Source organism: Pan troglodytes, chromosome 7 (genome assembly GCF_028858775.2).
Source record: "Pan troglodytes isolate AG18354 chromosome 7, NHGRI_mPanTro3-v2.0_pri, whole genome shotgun sequence".
Classification (NCBI taxonomy): Eukaryota; Metazoa; Chordata; class Mammalia; order Primates; family Hominidae; genus Pan; species Pan troglodytes.
This window is the reverse complement of record NC_072405.2, coordinates 57,498,080-57,512,319: the sequence shown is the minus strand read 5'-3', so window position 1 is coordinate 57,512,319 and position 14,240 is coordinate 57,498,080.

Below are 14,240 nucleotides of genomic sequence, written 5' to 3'. Positions count from 1 at the left end.
CAAACCTTGCAAATTTTTTTCTAGTCCCATACCACGGACATACCCCATTTCATGCATTGTATGTTGACTTTGAGGGCTATATAATTGTTCTGGAATTAGAACTTGTGCTCCCCATTGTTGTAATAAATCTCTTCCCCATAAATTTATAGGTACAGAAGTTATAATTGGTCAAATAGTCCCAGGTTGTCCATTGGGCCCTTCACAATGCAAAATATAACTACTTTGATATACTTCAGGGGCTTTACCAACTCCAACTATGTTAAATTGAGTGGATTGAATTGGCCACATGGATGGCCAGTGCTGCAGAGAAATGATTGAAACGTCTGCTCCTGTATCTACCAAACCTTTAAATTTCTTTCCCTGAATAATTATTTCACAGGTAAGATGTTTATCAGTAATTTGATTTACCCAGTAAGCTGCTTTGCCTTGTTTATTTGTGCTTCCAAATCCTTCTGTTTGTTTAATTTCACTTTTTCCCGTTCCCACATAGGGCACAACCAGGAGCTGTGCTATGCGCTCTCCTGGCTCTGCTTTCCAGGGAACAGAAGTAGATACAACAATCTGAATTTCCCCTTTATAATCTGAATCAATGACTCCTGTATGTATCTGTACCTCTTTTAAACTTAAACTAGACCTTCCTAAAAGTAATCCTACTGTCCCTGCTGGCAAGGGTCCACAGACTCTTGCTGGGACCTTTTGCGGGGGTTCCCCAGGCAGAAGGCTCACAGCTTTTGTGCAGCATAAATCTACTGTGGCACTCCTGGCTGTGGTGGGGGACAGACATTGTATGGGGGTGAGGGAATGGCCTGAGCTGGAAATGCCCCAGTTTAGAATGGGGCCCGGGATGGGCCCCTCATGGTGTTTCCCAAAATCGGGTTCCCTTCTTTATCAAACTTAGAGTGACACTGATTAGTCCAATGTTTTCCTTTTTCACATTTTGGATATATTTCAGGATCAGCAGTTTTCTTTTTTCCCCTATCTGGTGGCCTGACTCACTGATTTTTTCTACATTCTTTTTTAGTATGACCATGCTTCCCACAGATAAAACAAGCTCCAGGAAATGGAGTATTTCCTTTATCCACTCTCAGTCCTGCCATTGGCTGTGCTAGCAGAGTAGCTTTATGCAGATTACCTCTGATACCATCACAGGCCTTGATATAATCAACTAAATGTGCATTCCCTCTGATAGGTCACAGAGCAGCCTGGCAATCAGGATTAGCATTGTCGAAAGCTAGTAATTGCAACACTATATCCTGAGCAGCCAAATCTGCAATTATCTTTTTAAGAGACTCCTGTAACCGAGATATAATATCAAAGTATGGTTCTCTTGGTCCCTGTTTTATAGCACTAAAGGAAGGGTATTGTTCCCCATTGGAAGTGATTTTTTCCCAAGCTCTAATGCACACTCTGCTAAGCTGTTCTGTGGCATCATCCTGCATGACCACTTGTGCATCTAAGCCAGCCCAGCCACCAACCCCCAAAAGTTGGTCTGCAGTTATATTAATTTGAGGTTGGGCCTGGGCATTGCAAGCAGTCTGAATGGAAGCTTCATCTGCCCATCAAGTTTTAAATCGTAATAACGGAGCAGGAGTTAGACGAGCTCGAGTAAGAGTGTCCCAGTCAGTAGGAATCATCTGACTGGAAACAGCAACATTCTTTAACAGTTCCATTACAAAAGGAGAACCTGGTCCATACTGATTTATAGCTTGTTTAAATTCTTTGAGTAATTTAAAAGGAAAAGGCTCAAATGTAGCTACATTTCCCTGTTGATCTGGGGGATGTAGTCTAACAGGGAACTGCCAAGCCTCTAAATTACCCTCTCATCTAGGTTGCTGAATTCCTGCCAGAATAGAACTAAGAGCGGTCATTCAAGGCACTGCTTGAACAGTCACTGGAGCAACTACTTTTTGCCCAGTGTCCTCTGGAAAAGAAAGATCTGGAGGGTCTTTTTCTTCAAAATAATAAGGAGGGGGTGCAGAAGGGTAGGGATGAACCTCCCCTTCCTTTGCCACTTTAGCTTTAGCTGGTAAATAAACATGCTCTGTAACCTCTTCTGTTACTTCGCTATACTCTCATTCCTCCTCATCATCAGTGTGAAAAAGCTCCAAGGTGAAACGAACCAGGACCCACACCTGTCCCATGGTTACCTTGACGCTTCTGAGCTCCCCTTCTTAGTCACCATGGGGATTGTTTTAAGAGTACTTGGGTGTCCTCCAGCTAGTTTTCCATTCCAACCGTCACTCTGGTGACCCTTTGACCTGGATTCAAACCCCCATGATGGACGCCACTTGCCGAGACCAGCTTGGTCGGGGAGACCCTAACCCAGTGGCACTAGAGGAATTAAAGACACACACACAGAAATATAGAGGTGTGAAGTGGGAAATCAGGGGTCTCACAGCCTTCAGAGCTGACAGCCCCAAACAGAGATTTACCTACATATTTATTAACAGCAAACCAGTCATTAGCATTGTTTGTATAGATATATGATTAACTAAAAGTATCCCTTATGGGAAATGAAGGGATGGGCTGAATTAAAGGAATAGGTTGGGCTAGTTAACTGCAGCAGGAGCATGTCCTTAAGGCACAGATTTCTCATGCTATTGTTTGTGGCTTAAGAATGCCTTTAAGAGGTTTTCCACCCTGGATGGGCCAGGTGTTCCTTGCCCTCATTCCTGTAAACCCACAACCTTCCAGCTTCGGCATTAGGGCCATTATGAACATGTAACAGTGCTGCAGAGATTTTGTTTATGGCCAGTTTTGGGGCCAGTTTATGGCAGATTTGGGGGGGGCCTGCTCCCAACATAAATGTGGAGCAAAAAGTTAAGGAAAACTTTCTGAAGGCACAGACTATCTCTAATAGGAATTTTGAGAAAATGGTAAGAGCCACTGATTCTGGGAAATAACCTAGGAGGCCCAGGGACAAGGAAGGAGAGATTTTGCTCCTCACTGATTACAGGGTTGTGCCTTTTGAGTAATGTGCATTATGTATATTGCCTTGCAAAAAAAAAGTACATGAATATTGGAATTTAATGTCTGTTAACTATTTTGAAAAGACTCAATGAAGGTAAATAACTAATACCAAATTGTGGTATGGACAAACATATGTACAAGACTGAAGGAAAATCATGAAAATCTAGACACATTCTGATTATGTGGTTTCTTTACAAAGGTGTTTTAAAATTTGATCCACTTTAAAATATGTAAAAGAGCAAATCATTATGGTTGTGTATAGTACAAGTGTGTAACTACAGATAATGCAGCCAGTTTAACAATACAAATAGCATCTACTGAGAGCTAAATTTGTGTCAGGTGTTTTTCCATAGCTTTATATGTAATGATTATTTATTCCTTAAAACAATTTTACAACTTAGTTACTAGGGTTATCTGAATATTAATATGAGAAAACTAAAGGAAAGAGAGGTTCAGTAAGTTTTAAAGGTCCCCTAAAATACATTGCAGTTAAACCAACCTTTCTGGAACTTTTCCAGCATTCTAAGATTGAAGAATGAAGGAGTGTTGGCATGACCTACAATAAAATGTTCTCTTATTGAATAGGATCAATATTGGTAGCAGATGCCATTAATGCTGCAATTCACATTTCTCTGCCCACTTCTGATCTCAGGCACTGCTGCAATGACTAGGCCCAAGAATGATCTGGTGGGTTCAAGTCTTTAATGACCCTAGCAAGGCTGTGAGATGTTTGCTCTATATTGGAGTTATGTTCTCCCTATTACCTCCCTTCTGCTTTCTGGAATCACTTCCCAAGTCCCAAATAAATTACCTGCACCAAACTCCTTGTCACTTTTGTGGTAACCTACACTAATCCAAGTTTATTGAAAGGTTAAGATATGTGCATGCCATTTTTAATGATTATTCCCCCTTAATCTGTGCTCTTTAATAGGTTATTAATTCCCGGTTCTAATCAGATAAAAAAATTCTATTTTTCTCTTACAGAGATTGCTGAGTATTGATCTGTGAATTCACCATATGGAATTACAGTAAATGCTTATGAAGAATACAGATTTTCAGGCTGTGTATTTTTTTAATCACAGGGGAAAAGCTTTTAGTGATTCACCATCAATTCATCATGATGAATTAATTTATCATTCACATGATGTTAACTTTGAGTTTTTCATAGATGTCCTTTATCAAGTGGAGTTCTCTTCTATCTTGGTGTTGGATTTTATCAAATGCTTTTATTGGCAGCAATTGAGATGATCATTTGAATTTTGTTTCTTTATTCTATCAATAGAGTATCTTACATTCATTGATTTTTGTATGGTAAATCACCTTGCATTTCTGGGATAAGTCCTGCTTGGTCATAATGTATTACTTTCTAAATGTTGCTGGATGTGGTTTTCTATAATATTGTGGAGGATTTTTGTGTCTATAGCCTTAGGAGGTTTTGGTCAATAGTTTGTTGTTATTGTTTACTTGTGCTATCTTCATCTGGTTTAGGGCTTTTCATTGCTTTTCTTTGCCTGTTTATTTGGTTTATTACTTGGTTACTGCCTTAGCTGGACTGATCAGTGATTGTTATTTCCACAACAGTGTGCAGCTCCTGCCATCACTCTGCAGAAAACGTAGCCATGGGCAGGTGCACAGCCACCTTGGAAAGACAGTGTTTACATTAGGGTTCTCTCTGCCTTTCTCTTTCTTTCATATCCCTGTTAATTCCACTGCCTTGGATGACATCACACCAGTTGTTAGCCTCCACTAACTGCTGGCTGGTTTCTCTGTTGTCTTCAGCAATGCCCTGGGCCATAAATTGCTGCACAGTCTGATCCAACTAAATTCCAACTTCTTTGAAGTAGTAGTTTTTAGGCCAGTTTTTGAAGCTTATCCCAACCCCAAGAAGGCCTTTCTTACCTGTCTCTTTCTCTGGTTCTCTGGTAAACTAATAATTTACTGTGGTTTACCTTCATGCTTTTGTGGACTATCAGCCATCTTTTAATCGCTTTCCTTCAAAATCTCTATTGTTTGCAATATCACTCTTAGGCTTGACCATCTCCAAATACTTTTCTAAATTAAGTTGGTTCTCTTGAATAAAGAAATTTATTGGGGCAATTCCAAGACGGCTAAATAGGAACAGCTCCAGTCTACAGCTCCCAGCACGAGCAACATAGAAGATGGGTGATTTCTGCATTTCCAACTGAGGTACCAGGTTCATCTCACTGAGGCTTGTCAGACAGTGGTGCAGGACAGTGGGTGCAGCGCACTGAGCATGAGCTGAAGCAGGGTGAGGCATCATCTCACCCGGGAAATGCAAGGGGTCAGTGAATTCCCTTTCCTAGCCAAGCAAAGCTGTGACAGATGGCACCTGAAAAATTGGGTCACTCCCACCCTAATACTGCACTTTTCCAATGGTCTTAGCAAATGGCACACCAGGAGATTATATCCCGCACATGGCTTAGAGGGTCCCACACCCACAGAGCCTCACTCATTGCTAGCACAGCAGTCTGAGATCGAACTGCAATGTGGCAGCCAGGCTGGGGGAGGGGCGCCTGCCATTGCCGAGGCTTGAATAGGTAAACAAAGCAACCTGGAAGCTCAAACTGGGTGGATCCCAGCACAGCTCAAGGATGCCTGCCTGCCTCTGTAGACTCCACCTCTGGGGGCAGGGCATAGCCAAACAAAAGGCAGCAGAAACCTCTGCAGACTTAAATGTCCCTGTCTGACAGCTTTGAAGAGAGTAGTGGTTCTCCCAGCATGGACTTTGAGAATTGAGAACAGACAGACTGCCTCCTCAAGTGGGGTCCCTGACTCCCAAGTAGCCTAACTGGGAGGCACACCCCGGTAGGGGCAGACTGACACCTCACACAGCTGGGTACCCTCTGAGAAAAAACTTCCAGAGGAACGATCAGACAGCAAAATTTGCTGTTCAGCAATATTCACTGTTCTGCAGCCTCTGCTGCTGATACCCAGGCAAACAGGGTCTGGAGTGGACCTCCAGTAACTCCAACAGACCTGCATCTGAGGGTCCTGACTGTTAGAAGGAAAACTAGCAAACAGAAAGGACATCTACACCAAAACCCCATCTGTACATCACCATCATCAAAGATCAAAGGTACATAAAACCACAAAGATGGGGAAAAAACAGAGCTGAAAAACTGAAAATTCTAAAAATCAGAGCAGCTGTCCTCCTCCAAAGGAACACAGCTCCTCACCAACAATGGAACAAAGCTGGATGGAGAATGACTTTGAAGAGTCGAAAGAAGGCTTCAGATGATCAAACTTCTCAGAGCTAAAGGAAGAAGTTCAAACCCATCGCAAAGAAGTTAAAAACCTTGAAAAAAAGATTAGACAAATGACTAGATAGAACAACCAATTTAGAGAAGGCCTCAAATGACCTGATGGAGCTGAAAACCATGGCACGAGATCTATGTGATGAATACACAGGCTTAAGTAGCCAATTCGATCAGCTGGAAGAAAGGGTATCAGTGATTGAAGATCAAATGAATGAAATGAAGTGAGAAGTTTAGAGAAAAAAGAATAAAAAGAAATGAGCAAAGCCTCCAAGAAATATGGGAATATGTGAAAAGACCAAATCTACATCTGATTGGTGTACCTGAAAGTAATGGGTAGAATGGAACCAAGCTGGAAAACACTCTGCAGGATATTATCCTTGAGAACTTCCCCAACCTAACAAGGCAGGCCAACATTCACATTCAGGAAATACAGAGAATGCCACAAAGATACTCCTCGAGAAGAGCAACTCCAAGACACAAAATTATCAGATTCACCAAAGTTGAAATGAAGGAAAAAATGTTCAGGGCACCCAGAGAGAAAGGTTGGGTTACCCACAAAGGGAAGCCCATCAGACGAACAGCTGATCTCTCGGCAGAAACTCTACAAGCCAGAAGAGTGGGGGCCAATATTCAACATTCTTAAAGGAAAGAATTTTCAACCCAGAATTTCATATCCAGCCGAACTAAGCTTCATAAGTGAAGGAGAAATAAAATCCTTTACAGACAAACAAATGCTGAGAGATTTTGTCATCACCAGGCCTGTGCTAAAAGAGCTCCTGAAGGAAGCACTAAACATGGAAAGGAACAACCAGTACCAGCCTCTGCAAAAACATGCCAAATTGTAATGACCATCGAGACTAGGAAGAAACTGCATCAATGAGCAAAATAACCAGCTAACATCATAATGATAGGATCAAATTCCCACATAACGATATTAACTTTAAATGTAAATGGGCAAAATGCTCCAATTAAAAGACATAGACTGGCAAATTGGATAAAGAGTCAAGACCCATCAGTGTGCTGTATTCAGGAAGCCCATCTCATGTGCAAAGACACACATAGGCTCAAAATAAAGGGATGGAGGAAGATCTACCGAGCAAATGGAAAACAAAAAAAGGCAGGGGTTGCAATCCTAGTCTCTGATAAAACAAACTTTCAACCAACAAAGATCAAAAGAGACAAAGAAGGCCACTACATAATGGTAAAGGGATCAATTCAACAAGAAGAGCTAACTATCCTAAACATATATGAACCCAATACAGGAGTACCCAGATTCATAAAGCAAGTCCTTAGAGACCTACAAAGAGACTTAGACTCCCACACAATAATAATGGGAGACTTTCACACCCCACTGTCAACATTAGACAGATCCACAAGACAGTAAGTTAACAAGTATATCCAGGAATTGAACTCAGCTCTGGACCAAGCAGACCTAATGGACATCTATAGAACTCTCCACCCGAAATCAACAGAATATACATTCTTCTCAGCAACACATCACACTTATTCCAAAATTGACCACAGACTTGGAAGTAAAGCACTCCTCAGCAAATGTAAAAGAACAGAAATTATAACGCACTGTCTCTCAGACTACAGTGCAATCAAACTAGAACTCAGGATTAAGAAACTCACTCAAAACTGCTCAACTATATGGAAACTGAACAACCTGCTCCTGAATGACTACTGGGTACATAACGAAATGAAGGCAGAAATAAAGATGTTCTTTGAAACCAATGAAAAAAAGACACAACTTACCAGAATCTCTGGGACACATTTAAAGCAGTGTGTAGAGGGAAATTTATAGCACTAAATGCCCACAAGAGAAAGCAGGAAAGATCTAAAATTAACACCCTAACATCACAATTAAAACAACTAGAGAAGTGAGAGCAAACACATTCAAAAGCTAGCACAAGGCAAGAAATAACTAAGATGAGAGCAGAACTGAAGGAGATAGAGACACAAAAAACCCTTCAAAAAATCAGTGATTCCAGGAGCTGGTTTTTTGAAAGATCAACAAAATTGAGAGACTGCTAGCAAGACTAATAAAGAAGAAAAGAGAGAAGAATCAAATAGACACAACAAAAAATGATAAAGGGGATATCACCACTGATCCCATAGAAATACAAACTACCATCAGAGAATACTATAAGCACCTCTATGCAAATAAACTAGAAAATCTAGAAGAAATGGATAAATTCCTCGACACATACACTCTCTCAAGACTAAACCAGGAAGAATTTGAATCTCTGAATAGATCAATAACAGGCTCTGAAATTGAGGCAATAATTAATACCTTACCAACCAAAAAAAGTCCAGAACCAGATGGATTCACAGCCAAATTCTACCAGAGGTACAAGGAGGAGCTGGTACCATTCCTTCGGAAACTATTCCAATCAATAGAAAAAGAGGGAATCCTCCCTAACTCATTTTATGAGGCCAGCATCTTCCTGATACCAAAGCCTGGAAGAGACACAACAAAAAAGAGAATTTGAGACCACTATACCTGATGAACATCAATGCAAAAATCCTCAATAAAATACTGGCAAACCAAATCCAGCAGCACATCAAAAAGCTTATCTACCATAATCAAGTGGGCTTCATCCCTGGGATGCAAGGCTGGTTCAACATATGCAAATCAATAAACGTAATCCAGCATATAAACAGAACCAAAGACAAAAACCACATGATTATCTCAATAGGTGCAGAAAAGGCCTTTAACAAAATTCAACAACCCTTCATGCTAAAAACTCTCAATAAGGTATTAATGGGATGTATCTCAAAATAATAGGAGTTATTTATGACAAATGCACAGCCAATATCATACTGAATGGGCAAAAACTGGAAGCATTACCTTTGAAAACTGGCACAAGACAGGGATGCCCTCTCTCACCGCTCCTATTCAACATAGTGTTGGAAGTTCTGGCCAGGGCAATCAGGCAGGAGAAAGAAATAAAGGGTATTGTATTCAATTAGGAAAAGAGGAAGTCAAATTGTCCCTGTTTGCAGATGACATGATTGTATATCTGGAAAACCCCATTGTCTCATCCCAAAATCTCCTTAAGCTGATAAGCAACTTCAGCAAAGTCTGAGGATACAAAATCAATGTGCAAAAATCACAAGCATTCCTATACACCAATAACAGACAAACAGACAGCCAAATCATGAGTGAACTCCCATTCACAATTGCTTCAAAGAGAATGAAATACCTAGGAATCCAACTTACAAGGGATGTGAAACCTCTTCAAACAGAACTACAAACCACTGCTCAACTAAATCAAAGAGGACACAAACAAATGGAAGAACATTCCATGCTCATGGGTAGGAAGAATCAATATCATGAAAATGGCCATACTGCCCAAGGTGATTTACAGATTCAATGCCGTTCCCCTCAAGCTACCAATGACTTTCTTCACAGAATTGGAGAAAACTACTTTAAAGTTCATATAGAATCAAAAAAGAGCCTGCATTGCCAAGACAATACTAAGCCAAAAGAACAAAGCTGGAGGCATCACGCTACCTGATTTCAAACTATATTACAAGGCTACAGTAACCAAAACAGCATGGTACTGGTACCAAAACAGATATATAGACCAATGGAACAGAACAGAGCCCTCAGAAATACCACCACACATCTACAACCATCTGATCTTTGACAAACCTGACAAAACAAGAAATGGGGAAAGGATTCCCTATTTAATAAATGGTGCTGGGAAAACTGGCTAGCCATATGTAGAAAGCTGAAACGATCCCTTCCTTACACCTTATACAAAAATCAATTGAAGATGGATTAAAGACTTAAATGTTAGATCTAAAACCATAAAAACCCTAGAAGAAAACCTAGGCAATACCATTCAGGGCATAGGCATGGGCAAGGACTTCATGTCTAAAACACCAAAAGCAATGGCAACAAAAGCTAAAATTGACAAATGGGATCTAATTAAACTAAAGAGCTTCTGTACAGTAAAAGAAACTACCATCAGTGTGAACAGACAACCTACAGAATGGGAGAATATATTTGCAGTCTACTCGTCTGACAAAGGGCTAATATCCAGAATCTACAAAGAACTCAAACAAATTTACAAGATAAAAACCAACAAACCCATCACAAAGTGGGCGAAGGATATGAACAGACACTTCTCAAAAGAAGACATTTACACAGCCAACAGACACATTAAAAAATGCTCATCATCACTGGCCATCAGAGAAATGCAAATCAAAACCACAATGAGATACCATCTCACACCAGTTAGAATGGCGATCATTAAAAAGTCAGGAAACAACAGGTGCTGGAGAGGATGTGGAGAAATAGGAACACTTTTACACTGTTGGTGGGACAGTAAACTAGTTCAACCATTGTGGAAGACAGTGTGGCAATTCCTCAGGGATCTAGAACTAGAAATACCATTTGACCCAGCCATCCCATTACTGGGTATATACCCAAAGGATTATAAATCATGCTGCTATAAAGACACATTCACATGTATGTTTGTTCTGGCACTATTCACAATAGCAAGGACTTGGAACCAACCCAAATGTACAACAATGATAGACTGGATTAAGAAAATGTAGCACATATACACCATGGAATACTATTCAGCCATAAAAAATGATGAGTTTATGTCCTTTGTAGGAACATGGATGAAGCTGGAAACCATTGTTGTCAGCAAACTATCATGAGGACAAAAAACCAAACACTGCATGTTCTCACTCACAGGTGGGAATTGAACAATGAGAATGCTTGGACACAGGAAGGGGAACATCACACACCAAGGCCTGTTGTGGGGTGGGGGAAGGGGGAGGGTAGCATTGGGAGATATACCTAAAGTAAATGGTGAGTTAATGGGTGCAGCACACCAACATGGCACATGTATACATATCTAACAAACCTGCACGTTGTGCACATGTACCCTAGAACTTAAAGTATAATAAATAAATATATATAATACATATATTTTTAAAAAGTAGGAAGTGGATTTCAAAGGAAAAAAAGAAATTTATTGATGTTCTTTGTTATTATTAAAATAAATTGATGTTCGTATTTTAAAAGAAAAGAAATTCAATTATTATTCTAGAAAGCAAGATAAATTGCAAATTGATCAGCCATTTAAATGTGAAAAATGAAACCATACAAGTATTAACAGAAAACACCAATGAATTTCTCTGAAACATGGCAGTAGAAAACAATTTCCTATCATTTGAAATCCTGAAGCAATAATGGAAAATATTTATTAATAGAATTTTTTATTACATAAAAATTTCTGTGATGAACAGGCAAACAAAAAAACACCATAAGCAAAGTAAAACTATATTTGCAACATTTTACAAAGGGTTTCATTTGTAATATATAAAGCTGCAATTACACAATTAATAATAGATTGAAGATATAAAAAGCCAGATTACAGGAAAAAAAAATCTACAAATGGCAGTTCACCTTACTAAAAATGCTCTCTGTTTTGCATAAGTGAAATGCAATTTTTTAAGATGTGATATACAATTTTCCAAAATCAGATTGATGACATAACCCAAAATTTAACAACATATACTGTGGAGGAGATCCTGGAGAAATAGACAGTCCAATAAATTCTTAACAGATAAAATTTCATTCCTGATGGGAATGAAGACTACTATTCCCTGCAGAGGAGAATTGTCAGTCACCTGCAGTATTACACATGCATTTACCTTCTGACTCATTAAGAGCCTCCATTTTATTTAGCCCTCCCTGTGACCATGCCCTTTGGACATACATTTCTACACTGACTCTGAGATTGGCAGTGGGATTTTTCTCTGGCCAATGAGTCATAGCAAACTAGACCCTAGCAAAGCCTTGGAAAAACAGTTAGGAAGTTTAGCATTCTACTGGAGTTCCCCACCCCACCATGAGAATGTGTCCCCCACAGGAAAGAGCCTGAGTGACAGACCCCAGGGGGAGAGCTGTCACTGCAGCCAGGACCATTCCAGACCAAGCAGCTTGCCACCAGCAAGCTGTGGCTAAAGCACACGAGACCACCCAGAGAGTATTTTTAGTGTCCTTTAATCCAGAATGGACTTCCTTGCCCAAAGTACCCCATGCAGATTATTTACAAAGTGAAAAAGCTCTTTTTAAAACAGCAAAATGATTAGTAAGGGATCAAGCGATCAAGCTTCATATCATAAGACAAACTGACATGATGTGCCACCAGATTTGACACAATTATTAGAATAATGTTAATCGCCTATGTGGTACTCCTGCCAAAAATGTTAACCTAAATCTTCACATAAATCCAGATTGTGGGACATTTTACAAACAACATTTTTTTAAATACCAAGGCATAGAAGTCACATGCATTGTTACAATATCAGGATGGATTGAGGTATTTTAAAGCAATGATCAGTTACAATTTTGGCACCAAATAAATCTCAAGTGGACAAAATGATTCAGGGAAATAACATTTCAGCTTCCAAAGCCAGAATTAAAGTTGTGAGAGAGAAAGACATGGTACCCAGAAAGCAGAGAAATATAGCGAATTTAAGAAACATATCTAGAAAATAACAGTGGGTGTGTTTTTGCCACATATACTTGAGGAATCAATTCTCTTGAAAGCCACCAAAGTCTTTTGAGGGTTTTGCTGCCTAAAGAAACAATCAGCCAGGGAGAAAGGAGACTGAGACTGTATTAGAATTAAAAGAACCAAATGTGCATAACATTCCATGGGGAAGTAGTGGCTCAAGAAACTAGTCCCCAAGGAGCAACCATGCCCGGTGACCATTTCAAATGTGACCAAGGAGCATATGAAGAAGGAAGAATATTTCAGGATGTGTTGGAGACCATGGTGATCAAGGCACTCCGGGAAGAAGAATCAGAGCTGGGTCAAGGAATAATTCCACTTCCTGTGTGAGGGATGCTTAAAATATCTGCCCAGTGAATACTTAGAGTCCCAGTGACTTCTGTATGTCCCTCATTATTATTTTTTCAAGTGGAGAGAGTGTTTATTGTCGACTTTTTCTTCCCTTTTCACCATCATATATCAGGTGTATAAAGGGACAGCTCATTGGTCTGTAGACCAAGGCAGAGATCCACCTGTGGAGGCCTCAGACACTCTGCAGACAGTCTTGACTTTGAGTATAGGGCCTGCCAGGATTGGAACCCTGGGCTGCCCCACTTAAGAAGAGGTGAGAACATCTTGCCTTTGGGGAGGACCATGAGCTGAGTATGTGTGACAGAAGCGCACACTTAGTAGGAACTAGTGCTATTTGTTAAACATGCTGACTTTCCGCCCTCAGATGACAAGACTGAATTCCTTGCCCCTCTTCTGTTTAGGTGGGTCCATATGACTAGTTCTAAGGCCAAATGGCTATGGAGAGCCTGGCGTGTGCCACTCCCAGAAGAGAATATTTTATTACAAATGTCAGTCCCTTCCTCTCTGCCTTGACAATTGGAATCCCAAGTTTCTATAAAAAGCAGAGAGTCCCCTCCCTACTCTAGACATAGTCTCAACATGTGCATTTAACATAAAGCAAGAAATAAACCTCTATGTTTTAAGCTAGTGATAGTTCATGTTGTTTAAATTTAATATTTGTTTCCTTACTGCAGCATGACTTAGCCTACCCTGAATGACACATAATTCGCCCATAATTCCCAGGCTTCCAGGACCCTGTAGCTGGGTAGCAAGATGGGCATGTGAAGGAATAAGGGTCCCTGCAAACAACAGACTTCACCCCAATGGTCAAATGAAGATTCTTAAAAGCAGGGCTTACTCATAGAGACGCAGACAGAGGAAAAGAACAAACAAGACAATGAGGTGCACAGAGTTAAGTAGGAGCAGGAGACTGGCACCACCCACAGGATGGAAGGGGCACAGGGAGGGAACAGAGACTCTGAAACCCAGTGGGAGCTGGCACTTTAGGCAAAGGGTGACCAAACTGCTTGCTCTTCAGGGCAGGAGGCATGACTGTGACACAAGGAAGGAGAGGAAACACCCAAATCTCTCCCTTTGCTGCTCTGCTACCCAGGGA